Source organism: Amia ocellicauda, chromosome 12, assembly GCF_036373705.1.
Source record: "Amia ocellicauda isolate fAmiCal2 chromosome 12, fAmiCal2.hap1, whole genome shotgun sequence".
Taxonomy (NCBI): domain Eukaryota; kingdom Metazoa; phylum Chordata; class Actinopteri; order Amiiformes; family Amiidae; genus Amia; species Amia ocellicauda.
Window position 1 is genome coordinate 30,449,614 of NC_089861.1, and position 15,461 is coordinate 30,465,074.

General features: G+C 39.9%; 1 long non-coding RNA gene across 1 annotated transcript; it reads left to right on the top strand.

Annotated features, from left to right (window-relative positions):
- Nucleotides 1-6,330: 6,330 nt before the first annotated feature.
- LOC136764904 (uncharacterized) lies at nt 6,331-7,962 on the top strand. The gene is made up of 3 exons (XR_010821265.1): nt 6,331-6,499; nt 7,168-7,256; nt 7,628-7,962. It is a non-coding gene; the product is annotated as an uncharacterized LOC136764904 (long non-coding RNA).
- Nucleotides 7,963-15,461: the final 7,499 nt, after the last annotated feature.

Here is a 15,461-nt window from a genome sequence, read left to right on the forward strand (position 1 = left end):
ATGTCCCCACAATAAACTAACACTAAAGTTATATCAACATTTTTTAGTGTTCTATGAAAGTTAACATTGTGCTTTTATTTATATTTATTTATTTAAATATCAGCAACAGACATTTAGAAATAATAATACAAACTTTTAATTCAGTACAACAGTTACGTTATTGTTATTTTTCAGTGCACTCTGGCCATGATTGAGAATGTATTTATTTATTTATTTATTTATTTATTTATTTATTTATTTATTTATGTATTTGTATTCTCAATTATGGCCAGAGTGCATGTATATGTAACAATAAAGTAATGGTTATATTGATTTAAAAGTGTGTATTATTATTATTATTATTATTATTATTATTATTATTATTATTATTATTATTATTATTATTATTATTATTATTTCTAAATGGCTGTTGCTCATATTTAAATAAATAAATACATATATATATATATATATATATATATATATATATAAATATTTATAGCAAGTTTTTGGGCTTCTGTATAGCTGGACACAGGCAGCTCAGCTCTGCCACCCTGTTAGGGATGTTAGTGAAGAGATCTGTATGATTTATAATGTAAACCAATTGATACCTAGTGTTTTTGATCCAAATAGACCAGTGAGAATTAAAATCATCATCCTAACTATCCTGTGAAGATGAGTGATACGATTCTCTAAGGGGGCAAACGTGCTACAACGTGCTAAAAGTCCTACAGCTTGTCAAATGTTTTTAAAATGCTTTCATCATGCCATCAGTATGTGTCCGATATCCTCATCAATATTAAAGGACATATTGATTGTTTCCTTTCAAATCCATTGTGGTGGCATACAGAGCCAAAATGATGACAATTGTGTCACTGTCCAAATATTTATGGACCTAACTGAATATATTTAGTGACTGAAATAGGGGTTATAAACCTTTCAAGGTTACAAAAGGCTGTTAGCAGACAGACTCCCATGGAGAAATTCATCAATTGTTTTGTGTCCTTCTGCCATTTTATCCACTCATCTTATATGACCAGTACCCTTCCATGTTAAGGAAAAAGATTATATATATATATACTTTTTGTTAATCATTTGTTTTTAGAAAAAAGCTAATTTACATTCTACTCACACTGAAAAGTTATTGTTGGCAAACCTTTTTAAATGGCCAAATATCTGGGCAAACTGTACAATTAGTAACTTTTTTATTGAATAAAATTCTGGGCAAATGCTGTGAAATGGACCATAGTTCTGGTTAATAAGACATACGTTTTCTGAGTTGCTTCGTTTAATTACATGCCTCTTTTAACATGACATAAGATCAAACACATTTGTAAGGTAACACAATTTACATGAAGTAATCCCATTTTACACATTTTCTTCATCCTGAGGGGGGCAAATTGCCTCAGAGTCGTAAAACCATATGGCTTTAAAAAATGAAAGTACAATGTAACTTGACAAAAGGGTCTGTATGACAAAGTATGTTGTTGCACCACTCTATATTAAAATTAAGATAATTACTTTCTGCTTTCATGTAGTGAGTTTATTTTATAGGCAAATCCAATTACAGGTAATATTGTATGATTTTTGGACTTCAATGGCTTGGTCTTGGTTTTGCACAGCAGTCATTTTCCATTTTATACACACACATATACACATATAACCACATATAGCCTATACAGTGAAGGAAAAAAGTATTTGATCCCCTGCTGATTTTGTACGTTTGCCCACTGACAAAGAAATGATCAGTCTATAATTTTAATGGTAGGTGTATTTTAACAGTGAGAGACAGAATAACAACAAATAAATCCAGAAAAACGCATTTCAAAAAAGTTATACATTGATTTGCATGTTAATGAGGGAAATAAGTATTCGATCCCCTATCATTCAGCAAGATTTCTGGCTCCCAGGTGTCTTTTATACAGGTAACGAGCTGAGATTAGGAGCACTCTCTTAAAGGGAGTGCTCCTAATCTCAGCTCGTTACCTGTATAAAAGACACCTGTCCACAGAAGCAATCAATCAATCAGATTCCAAACTCTCCACCATGGCCAAGACCAAAGAGCTGTCCAAGGATGTCAGGGACAAGATTGTAGACCTACACAAAGCTGGAATGGGCTACAAGACCATCGCCAAGCAGCTTGGTGAGAAGGTGACAACAGTTGGTGCGATTATTCGCAAACGGAAGAAACAAAAAATAACTGTCAGTCTCCCTCGGTGTGGGGCTCCATGCAAGATCTCACCTCGTGGAGTTTCAATGATCATGAGAGCGGTGAGAAATCAGCCCAGAACTACACGGGAGGATCTTGTTAATGATCTCAAGGCAGCTGGGACCATAGTCACCAATAAAACAATTGGTAACACACTATGCTGTGAAGGACTGAAATCCTGCAGCGCCCACAAGGTCCCCCTGCTCACATGTACAGGCCCGTCTGAAGTTTGCCAATGAACATCTGAATGATTCAGAGGAGAACTGGGTGAAAGTGTTGCGGTTAGATGAGACCAAAATCGAGCTCTTTGGCATCAACTCAACTCGCCGTGTTTGGAGGAAGAGGAATGCTGCCTATGACCCCAAGAACACCATCCCCACTGTCAAACATGGAGGTGGAAACTTTATGCTTTGGGGATGTTTTCAGGGGACAGGACAACTGCACCGCATCAAAGGGACGATGAACGGGGCCATGTACCGTCAAATCTTGGGTGAGAACCTCCTTCCCTCAGCCAGGGCATTGAAAATGGGTCGTGGATGGGTATTCCAGCATGACAATGACCCAAAACACACAGCCAAGGCAACAAAGGAGTGGCTCAAGAAGAAGCACATTAAGGTCCTGGAGTGGCCTAGCCAGTCTCCAGACCTTAATCCCAAAGAAAATCTGTGGAGGGAGCTGAAGGTTCGAGTTGCCAAACGTCAGCCTCGAAACCTTAATGACTTGGAGAGAATCTGCAAAGAGGAGTGGGACAAAATCCCTCCTGAGATGTGTGCAAACCTGGTGGCCAACTACAAGAAACGTCTGACCTCTGTGATTGCCAACAAGGGTTTTGCCACCAAGTACTAAGTCGAAGGGGTCAAATACTTATTTCACTCATTAACATGCAAATCAATTTATAACTTTTTTGAAATGCATTTTTCTGGATTTTTTTGTTGTTATTCTGTCTCTCACTGTTAAAATACACCTACCATTAAAATTATAGACTGATCATTTCTTTGTCAGTGGGCAAACGTACAAAATCAGCAGGGGATCAAATACTTTTTTCCCCTCACTATATATATATATTCCTTAACAACATAAAACATGTAATAGTAATCACACAACACTTGTGCTGTAATTGTGTTGCATTCTGCATATATTTACGATGACAGCCTGCATGTGGTATTTGTTAGTTTTGCATATTTAATGATTAACGAAATACTTGTAGTTTGAATGTCTTTTTTCCCTCACTGTATATACACTCACCTAAAGGATTATTAGGAACACCATACTAATACTGTGTTTGACCCCCTTTCGCCTTCAGAACTGCCTTAATTCTACGTGGCATTGATTCAACAAGGTGCTGAAAGCATTCTTTAGAAATGTTGGCCCATATTGATAGGATAGCATCTTGCAGTTGATGGAGATTTGTGGGATGCACATCCAGGGCACGAAGCTCCCGTTCCACCACATCCCAAAGATGCTCTGTTGGGTTGAGATCTGGTGACTGTGGGGGCCAGTTTAGTACAGTGAACTCATTGTCATGTTCAAGAAACCAATTTGAAATGATTCGACCTTTGTGACATGGTGCATTATCCTGCTGGAAGTAGCCATCAGAGGATGGGTACATGGTGGTCATAAAGGGATGGACATGGTCAGAAACAATGCTCAGGTAGGCCGTGGCATTTAAATGATGCCCAATTGGCACTAAGGGGCCTAAAGTGTGCCAAGAAAACATCCCCCACACCATTACACCACCACCAGCAGCCTGCACAGTGGTAACAAGGCATGATGGATCCATGTTCTCATTCTGTTTACGCCAAATTCTGACTCTACCATCTGAATGTCTCAACAGAAATCGAGACTCATCAGATCAGGCAACATTTTTCCAGTCTTCAACTGTCCAATTTTGGTGAGCTTGTGCAAATTGTAGCCTCTTTTTCCTATTTGTAGTGGAGATGAGTGGTACCCGGTGGGGTCTTCTGCTGTTGTAGCCCATCCGCCTCAAGGTTGTACGTGTTGTGGCTTCACAAATGCTTTGCTGCATACCTCGGTTGTAACGAGTGGTTATTTCAGTCAAAGTTGCTCTTCTATCAGCTTGAATCAGTCGGCCCATTCTCCTCTGACCTCTAGCATCAACAAGGCATTTTCGCCCACAGGACTGCCGCATACTGGATGTTTTTCCCTTTTCACACCATTCTTTGTAAACCCTAGAAATGGTTGTGCGTGAAAATCCCAGTAACTGAGCAGATTGTGAAATACTCAGACCGGCCCGTCTGGCACCAACAACCATGCCACGCTCAAAATTGCTTAAATCACCTTTCTTTCCCCATTCAGACATTCAGTTTGGAGTTTGTCTTGACCAGGACCACACCCCTAAATGCATTGAAGCAACTGCCATGTGATTGGTTGGTTAGATAATTGCAGATTCTTAGATAATGAGAAATTGAACAGGTATTCCTAATAATCCTTTAGGTGAGTGTATACTGCCAAATAATGCTTAAGAGGGTGTAGTTACACAGTATATTACTCTGAAATGTACATTCAGTTTTTGGTAACCTAAACTTTTTTTTTTAACCTCTGGCAGTTTACCATTTACTGTTTACCTTTGTACCATTTCAGGTTATTCACTGGACTTGAACTGCTTACATTTCAATAAAAACTGGAAACATGGGGGTGTTCTAAAACTTTTGACTGGTAGTGTATATATACAGACGGGTGACAAAGGAAAAACCAACATAAAGTGTCTCAGTAAGGTCAACACGAGCTGCCAGAACAGCTTAAATGCTCTTGGCACAGATTCTATGAGTCTCTGAACTCTACTGGAGGGATGAACACCATTCTTCCAAAAGATATTCCCTCATTTGGGGTTTTGATGATGGTGGTGGAGAGCACTGTCTAACTAGTCCGTCCAAAATCTCCCATATGTGTTCAATTGGGTTGAGATCTGTGAAGGCCATAGCATATGATTCACATAATTTTCATACTCCTCAAACCATTCAGTGACCCCTCGTGCCCTGTGGATGGGGGCATTGTCATCCTGGAAGAGACCACTCCCATCAGGATAGAAATGTTTCACCATAGGATAAAGGTGTTCACTCAGAATAACTTTGTAATGATTTGCAGTGACTCTTCCCTCTAAGGGGACAAGTGGACCCAAACCATGCCAGGAAAATGCCCCCCACAGCATAACAGAGCCTCCAGACCCCCTCACTGTAGGGTCAAGCAGTCAGGCCTGTACCGTTCTCTTTGTGTAGACATGCACACACTCACTTGTTGAGAACTTTTGTTGAGCAGTTTTTGTGACTGAAGCTCCTGCCATTCGTGGCACAATAATGATGCCTCTTTCAAAGTCATTTAGATCCTTTCCTCTTGCCATCTTCATCCAAAATTGAGGTCAACTGGGCCTGCTCAGCATTTTTATACACACCACAGGGCACGATAGGTTGTTAATTGATAATTGTATCATGCAGTACACCTGTCTGGAGGCACCTGCATTCCTTATGTTCCTCCACTCATTTATTCAGGTTTTTCCTTTAATTTGTCACCAGTCTGTAACTGAACCAATGTACATTTCTACAAAATACTACATTCTACATTTTTCTTCCTGAACTTCACCCCATAGTAAACAGCTTTGCATTTCTAAAAGTATTTTAAAAAATCATGGCATAAAAATCATGTACTGATATTTCACATAACTTTAGTGCTACAATGTCACCAATAAGCAGATTTGGCAAAATGCGTACAAATGCGATCACACTACTGTATTACTGTATGGAAAGTAATCAGGATCCTGATTTACACCGCCAACTGTGACCAATACTGTCATGTCATGTGTTTGTCTTTCTAACTTGAAATAAGAAATAATTTGAAATATCACAGTCTGTGTTTCTCATATCACTTCCTCAAAACAGAAAGCACACTCTGAAGTCATCATAATTATTTGTCCTATATTGATAAACACCAGAGTGCATGAATAAAGTACCAGAGGCTAAAAGTAAGCAGAAGTGAATGCCTTCACAACTTCACCAATTCTGTCTTCCCTCAGGCTCAACTCTTTGTCTTCCAGCAAAATGATGAACAAAGATACAACGGTGGTGTCATTCTCTTTAGCACAGTAAACGGTGAAGCAAGCGCAGCTCATTTGCATACCTGTAGAAATCTGTGGTCCTGAGTTGCCCCAGTGCTGCTGTATCTCTCAGGCAGGGAGCAGAGGGGCTGACAGGATCTCTCCACAGCAGACACTGAGCAGCCCACTGGAGCAGCACAGTCTGTGAGCCATTACTGATTCCCTGCAGCTCTACAGCAGCGCACACTGGCACACTGACACAGGTAATGGGCTAAAGAGCTGGGACAGATACCAGTGTATTCTTACAGGAGCTGGGACTGTAGTGTTGAATCTGTAGTGTAAAAGGGCATTAAAACAAAGTAGCTTTAAAGGAAGTTAATGTAACTTTATAAAGTGAAATTATATTTGTTTTAATTATTTTAATGTATAATTGTTATTTCTCAAAATAAGCATTCTAAGTAACAAATATATATATTAAGCTTAAATATATTTTAATTTATAAAACAAAGATATAAAAAACTAATTGCTAATGTAATAAAAATTAAGTACCTGTGTTTTAAAAATATTTTGATAAAAAATGCCTATTTCATGTTTCTGGTCATCTCTCTGTTGCAAATACAGACAGACACAGACCAGACAAGGGGAAGTGAAGTGACAGTAGCTATGGGTGTGAAGGCAAATATTACAACGTTTTCATTTAGGATGTCAGAAACAAAAAATATATATATAAAAAGTTATTAACATTGTAAATATTTGAATGTATATTTTTTAAACTTTTAACAAACCATTAAAAAAAATGCATATGAATATGAAATATAAACTATACAGAGTTAAAACAATGGTTAAATGACTGTATAAAATACACTGAATAAAGATCAGTGATTTGAGAATGTTTTTAATATTTTCAGCAATTTCCCTGTTGTATTGAAAGGCAGAGAGAGCAGACACAGGGAAGTGCAGCAGCAGCTATGGGTGTGAGGGGAGCTGTGTTCCTGGGGCTGACTCTGTCAATACTGCCTGGTAAGACTGACCTCCTGAAACCCAGTTTTGAAGCTTCTCTGAAATAACCATTCTGTATAAATTTATAAACAAAGTCCAGGCAAGTACTTGTATCAGTGGCCTACAGCTCAGTCTGCTTTTAATTCTATCAGACAGAGAGAGAGAGAGAGAGAGAGAGGGAGAGGGAGAGGGAGAGGGAGAGGGAGAGGGAGAGGGGGAGGAGATGATTAAAGCTATATTTGTTAGAACTTTCATTAACCGCAAAACCTTTCATTTAAATCAATAGAAAAGTAGAAATATGAGGAAGTGTATTAGCATGTAAATATTTTTGTGTTATTGAGTTTGTTTCTTTGCTTTCTCTGTGTACTGATGATTAAACTGTTGTTTTGCAGGTGTGCTGGGTGGTGCTCTGGTGGTGATGTATCCAGTGTCACATATCTGTGCCCTGAGGGGCTCCTCTGTGCTCATACCCTGTACCTACGATTATCCTGACATTGCCACAGTGACAGAGAGGAAGTGGATGAAGGATATAGGATCTAACTGGAATGCCCCTCCTTTTATTTATCAAAGTAATGGGGAATCTCTTGACCCTGACTACACAGGCAGAGTGCAGTATACTGAACAAGACAAGAGCTGCAGCTTCATGTTGACGGGTTTAAGGAACAATGACAGCGGGAGTTATTACTTCCAAATAAAAATAAACATGCACCCCAATGCATACACTGGTGTACCTGGAGTGTGTCTCAGTGTTGCTGGTAAGATCCTAATCTCTACCTAGAAAAGAGAAACACCAGTAATCTCCTCATGGGGGGTAAACAGAGGTAACGATTAATTTCTTACAAGGTACACTGGAGCACATGTCCACAGGCATGCACCCCCATCCTGATCAGTGTGTTCCCTGTGGGTCCCGAGTGTTCATCTCTGGGTTGATTGCATTGTGTGACTTTAGTTCTGCGTGGTTACTGAAAGAGTCTATATTCACTTCTCTACCACGGCTTTGGGGATGGAGAGGGAAAAATGAAGGATATTGGGGTCTAATATATTCAGTATTGGTCTTCAGTGGAGCCATAGTCATCCATGAGCAGGATTCCCCACGAGGTCCCATACAGTTGGGCAAGAGTTACAGGGGTTGGGTGTCTTGAGTCAAACAGGGTTTCTCTTGTTAATATCGCAAAACATCCCCCGTGGCTTTCCCAGAGCCTGGAAGCTCTACAGTGTTGTCACTGAGAGCTGCATCTGTCCTCACTACAAAGCTTGTGCTGCAGGACTGGCAGTGTGAAAATTGGGAATTTAGATACTGTAGCAATTATCCTGATTGGAACATCTTTTCAAAGACATTCATAACTAATTATATACAATGTATTTTTTTTTAAATAAAGATCAACCCTTAAAAGTTACAGTGACATCTACAGGAAGTGATGAGATCTTTCTGGGAGACAATGTGACCCTGACCTGCAGCACAGAGAGCTGCTCTCCAAACCAGACAGAGTTCACCTGGTTTAAAGATGGCCAGCCCACCTACAACACCACATCAAACACACTGAGCTTTAATCCTGTTTCCTATGGAGACTCTGCAAACTACTCCTGTGCTTCAAAAGACAATAAAAGTGTACAGTCTCCACAGATCACTTTGGATGTCAAATGTGAGTTTATTAAATACAAATCAATTCCATGTAATTTAGAAACACAACATGATCAAGTAGTTGTAATTAAATAAATACTAACAGTACCAGGATTGTATTGCTACGTAAACTGTATTGTAAGCATTGCATTATTTACACTGCATATTAAATGACAGTTAACCATCTTCTCTTCCAGATGCACCAAAGGACACCTCAGTGTCAGTCAGCCCCTCTGGTGAAATAGTGGAAGGCAGTTCTGTCACCCTGACCTGCAGCAGCAATGCAAACCCACCAGTGCAGAACTACACCTGGTTTAAGACAAATGGAGCTGCTGTCTGGGAGAGAAAATCACAGAAGGATTTAATCATTGCAGAGATCAGCTCTGGAGACAGTGGGCAGTACTACTGTGAAGCACAGAATGAGATTGGAGCTCAGAAGTCTACTGCTGTTAGTCTGGTTGTGGCAGGTCAGTCTTGTACTCGTCCATTCAGGCAGCAGGTGATGTTTGACCAGTGAAGTTGCTCCAACACTGCTGATGTCTTTCCAGAATGTTCCACACCCTTGATCATGGTCTATTGATACCGTCAGCTTCTGCAAGGGGTATAAGGAATGCTAAGCAGTGAAGTGGTGCTTTAAGACATTTTGAACAGACATTTCCCTGATATTTCAACCATGCTGAACTGCCACAACACACAATGTGACTCTGTTTTGCAGCCCACTGCAGTGTCCAGGTGATTGTTGCTCTCTCCGTGTCTCTGGCTGTACTCCTAACTACCTCCTTAGCAGTGATAGTCTATCTCAGCAGGTGGGTGGACTCAGACTCTTAGATCTAGATTTAATTGATCATATTAATAACAACAGACTTTAGCTTGACTGTACCACATTGCAGAGAGACCATTTTCATTTCAAACAGTTGCTGTGCTTTAATTCCATAATCACATACACTTGCTAATCATGTTTTCCTTAAACAACGAGCGACAATAATCATGACTGCAACAGAAGCACATTCAACATTCCTAGCTCCTTTGTTTCCAGCCCTGATATTGAGAGGAGTAACATAAATCATTAATCTGCTTTGGTTATCCCCAGACTTCTATGACACCATAACCTTACAACATTTCCTCTGACTCCGTCATTACGTATTTCATTACAATAATATAATCATTTAGACATTAATAATTTGGCTTAATACATTTAACTGCTCTAGAAGAACAATACCTCACAGCCATCTCCTATCTCCTCCACAGAAGGATCTCCTCTCAACCAACACCACACAGTGGCAACAGAAGAGTCAATGCTGAGGTAATGATGAGAGAGACAGATAACCAATGAACAAGACAATAATCATACAGTAAGAAAACAAATGTGCCCAATTTAAGATTTCTGGAATCAGATTAACTTCCATTTATCATAAAGGTAATTTTACCAAAAATGATAAAATCAGAGTTCATGTTTTGCCCACAGAGTGAGCCGTCAGCTCCAGGCAGTGACCCCTACATGTCTCTGGATGTGAGGACCGTGTCTCAGGATTATGAATCACTGAGGGTGAGTCTGTCAGTGTGCGATTGTCTCCGAGCTCCACTAGTATCTCTCATGATCATGTGGTACCAACACAGGCTTGATCTCTTTGCATGTTTGAATTGGGTCCTGATGATCCAAGATCAATTCCTCACTCTCTTGCCTTGCAGTGAAACTTACACACACTACCTGCTTTCTGGCTATTACCCTAGCCATCCAGATCCAGAGTTACTTTCCTGAAAGGCATATGAGATTCAGCAAATTGGGAGTCTCACAGAGAGAGCACCCAGTGTGTCAGCTGGGCTCCTCAGCAGCAGTACCAGTTGACTGCACTATTTTACAACATGCTGGTTCATGTTGGGCCATGTTGTGTTGTGTTGTGTTATGTTGTGTTGAGCTACATTGCATTGGGTTGAGGTTGGTTGGGCTGTGTCGGATTGTGTCGTCTAGTGTTGTGTCGAGTTGATTTGCATTGAGCTGAGATGAGCTGGTCAGGGTCAACTTCAACAACATGGCTGGAGAGTCTGTCCTATGACTCCGAGTGTGAAGAAGTGTTTCCTGTATTAATACCACTCAGCTTACCTGACTTCAGAAAACATCCCACTGCCCTGAGTACAGTAGAATAATTGTAGAGCAGAAGCAATACTATGACAGTCTGTTTCATTCTCTTCCAGAGGAATAAAGGCCCAGCTGGTGATGATGGCACTGTCCCTCACAGACCCAGCAAACCCTCAGATTATTAAAATATAGGAAGGAACTGAGGAGGATGTGAACAGCTGTGACAGGAACAAACAGGACTGAGCCAATGCAAAAAAGGAGCTGTTCTTTATGTGTAAAATGAGAGAGTTAATTCTCATTATGATTATATGTTTTAATCTTCATATTGCTTTCACTGCTAAAAATAAGGCATAGGTTTAGGGGGGGATGCAATGTTGAGAGAACATTTAATAGTCCCCCCAATAAAGTGTGCCTGGCTCCATAGGCAATGTTGGCTCTAATTTTGAAACCAAACCTACGCCACTTCTGCTAAAACAAATTAACTATTGTGAGGAAAAATGGACTGGGTCCCTTTAAAAACATGGCAGCAGGGCCAGGACACTACATTAGACAAAGTCTTATGACCTCATATCTCATACGCGTCAGCATACATTGATGACATTGTTATTTTCACGGAGACCTGGGAGATCACCTGAAGAAAGTAGGTGTTGTCCTCCAGGCTCTCAGGGAAGTCGCACTAACTGCCAACCCTGAAAAATGTTTTGTTGGTTTCCGAGAGGCCAAGTATCTGGGATGAGGGGTGGTAAAGTAAAACCACAGGTAAATAAGATAGAGGTCATTAACAAATGGCCAGTTCCTAAGGATAAAAAATAGGTAAGGGCATTCCCTGGACTAGCAGGGTATTACCGTCGGTTTGTTCTAGAGTTCTCCACAGTTGCAGCTCCGCTGACTGATTTAATTAAAAAGACTGCTCCCATTAGGGTTAAATGGTCCCCAGAGGCGGATTTAGCATTTTGCACGATCAAGGAGTCATTGTGTGTCACCTTTGTGTTAATGGTTCCAGATTTCTCACTACCATTTGTGGTACAAACGGACGATTCGGACGTAGGTATAGGAGCGGTTTTATCCCAGATTGTCAAGGGGGAAGAACATCCGGTAGGATATCTTAGCAGGAAGCTCTTGCCTCGAGAACGGAAGTATGCGGTGGTGGAGAAAGAATGTCTAGCTGTGAAGTGGGCCACTGAATCCCTGAGATATTATCTTTTGGGGAGGGAATTCACTCTGGTGACCGACCATTCTCCGTTGCAGTTCATGAAAGATAACAAGGAGACGAATGCTCAGATCACAAGGTGGTTCTTGGCTTTACAACCGTACAGGTTCACCATTGAACACAGGCGTGGATCCCAAAATGCGAATGCGGACAGTCTATCCCGGATGCATGGGGTTAGCAAGGCCGCTCCACCTGGTAGGTCGGAGCTGAGAAGGGGGATGTGTGAGGAAAAAGGGACTGGGTCCCTTTAAAAACATGGCAGCAGGGTCAGGACACTACATTGTCCAGAGTCCACTGCTCTGGCATTAGTGGGGGAGGTGGAGCCAGGCACTATATAAGGAAGCAGTGCAGAGCAGTGGCTGTGGGGAAGAAGGTTGTCTGAGTCTGAGTCTGAGTCTGAGTCTGAGTCTGAGTCTGAGTCTGAGTCTGAGTCTGAGTCTGAGTCTGAGTCTGAGTCTGAGTCTGAGTCTGAGTCTGAGTCTGAGTGAAGAACAATGGTCTTTCCCCACATTGCTAGGGGTTAGAGACACAGCCCCAGGTTCAAAGCAAGATGTTAGAGGTGAGGAGGTAGAGTGTGTTCAGCATATTGAACGGTTTAGTAGGTTTGTTTGTGTTTGTTTTATTTACTCTGCGGGGGTTAAAACATCTGTGCCTGTTAGAGACAAACAGGGGCACCAAGTCCTGCATTCCCCTGCGTGGTTGATGCTCACCAGCAGGGGCGCCACACCCTGCACTCCCCGGGTTTAATCCATGTTCACGCCTGTGAATTGGATAGCTGTTGTGATCAGAATAAAGAAGCATCCTTGCGGTCCAAATACAGGTGGGGGTCAGTCACACTATTGTAACACCTAGGTAATGTAAATGGGTTTGCATTTCTAAAAGTATTTAAAACATCATGGGGTGTATTTTGTATTGATATTTAATATTACCAATTTAATATGTCACCAATCAGATTTGATAAAGTGTGTATAAATGCGATCACACTACTGTCTTACTGTATTGCAAGTAAACAGGATCTTGATTTACACCGCCTACTGTGACCAATACTGTCATGTCATCTGCTTGTCTTTCTAACTTGAAATTTAAAAATCAGTATGTGTTTTTCATCCCACTTCCCACAGAAAACACATGGTGAAGTCTTCATAATAACGTATCCAATATTGATATTAAAATGGTGGTGACATCCTTGCTCTTATTAGCAGGCTTTGTATGTGGGTGAAGGTTTTTACTTGATTTTGCTTGACTGTACCACACTTGCTGCTCCTGCTGTTTTCTCATTGCTTGCAAGAGGCGCTTTTTCCTTCTGCCTGCCCGATCTCATGCATTTCTCAGCCACAGCATGGCTGCCATCTCAATTTCAGAGTCCTGTACTGTTTTTGTCAATGGATTACGGCGTACAGCATCTAAAATTTCAAATGAATAAAAAAAAATGTAATTCAGTCATCTGCCATAATGTTGCTCTCACAGAAGCTGGTGGACACAAACATATTAGAGACTTGTTTTTAGAATGAATTAATATGAAATTATTAAATTAAAAAGTCAGACTTTTTACTGAGTTTACAAGTTTACTGATCTGGAAAAGCATGCTATCTCACACTTTCACGTATCTGTAAGCTTAACTCATGCATTTTGAATAAATATGTAAAGATGTACAATACAGTAGACTTGTGTAACTTGACCCAAAAGTACTTTGATACTTCTATGTTTACTTCATAATATTCTTAACATAACATTTATTTAACATATCATGCAGGTTTACTATATATGAATATTAAAATCAAATGTTTTCAACTAATGTTAAGGTTCTGCACAGGCAAAGTGTAAGATATACAAGTTGCTCACCAGCAATCACTTTTCGAAGTTTGAGGTCATAAAAAGATCTTTTGATTCCAAGTCCCTTCAAATTGAATTTGGTTGCTAATTCATTACCAATTAAGGCAGCCATAATTCTGCGGACGGTGGTAGGAACATCCACCCCACCAATTAATCCAAGGAAGGCAGTCTGACAAAATCAAAAAGAAGAATAGTTGCGGTTAGGTTAAGAGCTAGAATGACCTGTTGCTATAAGCATTCTTGCAAGACTGGACTGGACTGGACTGGACCCAATTTGGAAAACCTGGTCTCCTTGACCCCAGCCCAAGTCTGCAGATGCCTAGTCAGCCACAATTGAACCCGAGTTGCAGAGCAAACCGTATAGTCCTGATATACCCCCAAAAAATATTCACTGTTTGCACTAAAGCAGAAATTAAGTATGGCTTGAAACTTAAGACAGCAATGCTACTTACATGTGCTCCCATAAAGAACATGTTTTTTGGTAAGTGTAGATTTATCCCTAACAGTGGAAGGTATAGTATAGTTAACATTTTGCAATGCTAAGTGTGAATGCATTTACATTTAACTGTTAAAGGTTATGTTTTTTTTAGCCATATATAATTTGTTTTTTAAAGTTATTGCTCTTTTTATTATTTGTAGGATTTTTCTACTGGTATATCAAATATCTTTCATCTGCTATCACACTGTTTATAATTAATATTACCATTCGATCCTTGTAGCTCTTTTCTTCTAAAAGTTGTTCAAGGCTGTCCACATGTTCAAATGTCTTCAGTGGCAAGGAGACATCATCTGGCAGTGCCACCTCAGAACCACTGTTGAACTGCTTTGCTATATTTGCCACCATCCTCTTCAAAATAGCCAGCTCACATTTCATCTCTTCTATGGAGGTCACAAGGTGATGGTCCCTTGCTGCAAAATTCAAAAGGTATTAGTTATCTAATAATTTTAACTTATGATTGAGTATTGCTCCTAACAAAAACTGTGTGGAGGCTACTAATCCCATAACAAAAGCACTTGAGATAGCAGGCTGTTTGATGTCATCAAATTCAAAAAGCAGTGACAAGATTATTTAAAACTGATTTTTTTTTTATCTAAAAAATTGTTTAGTACATTGATCCCAAAGTGCAAAACACAACTGCAAGTTGGAAAACCCAATAACATTAACTCAAAAGGGTACAAACATAAGAAAGCATCTCTGATTAGAGGAAAAACAACCTGTCAATCACTGCTGCAATCAACTTTAGAGTTCTAATTTCTAATTTGTAATTATGCTTTTGAATTTGTTGTGGTGTTTTCAAATTTGCAGTTCTGTATTGCACTTCAGGGTCATCGTAAATAAGGTTAACAGCTTGTTACATTTTACTTTGCTAAAGAAAAACTTGAACATCAAATAAATTGGTAAACTTAAAAAACTTCCAGTTTTTGATTTTGTTCACTTCACATTCTGTTTAAATATGTTGATATGTCCTCAGCCTCATTATTTAT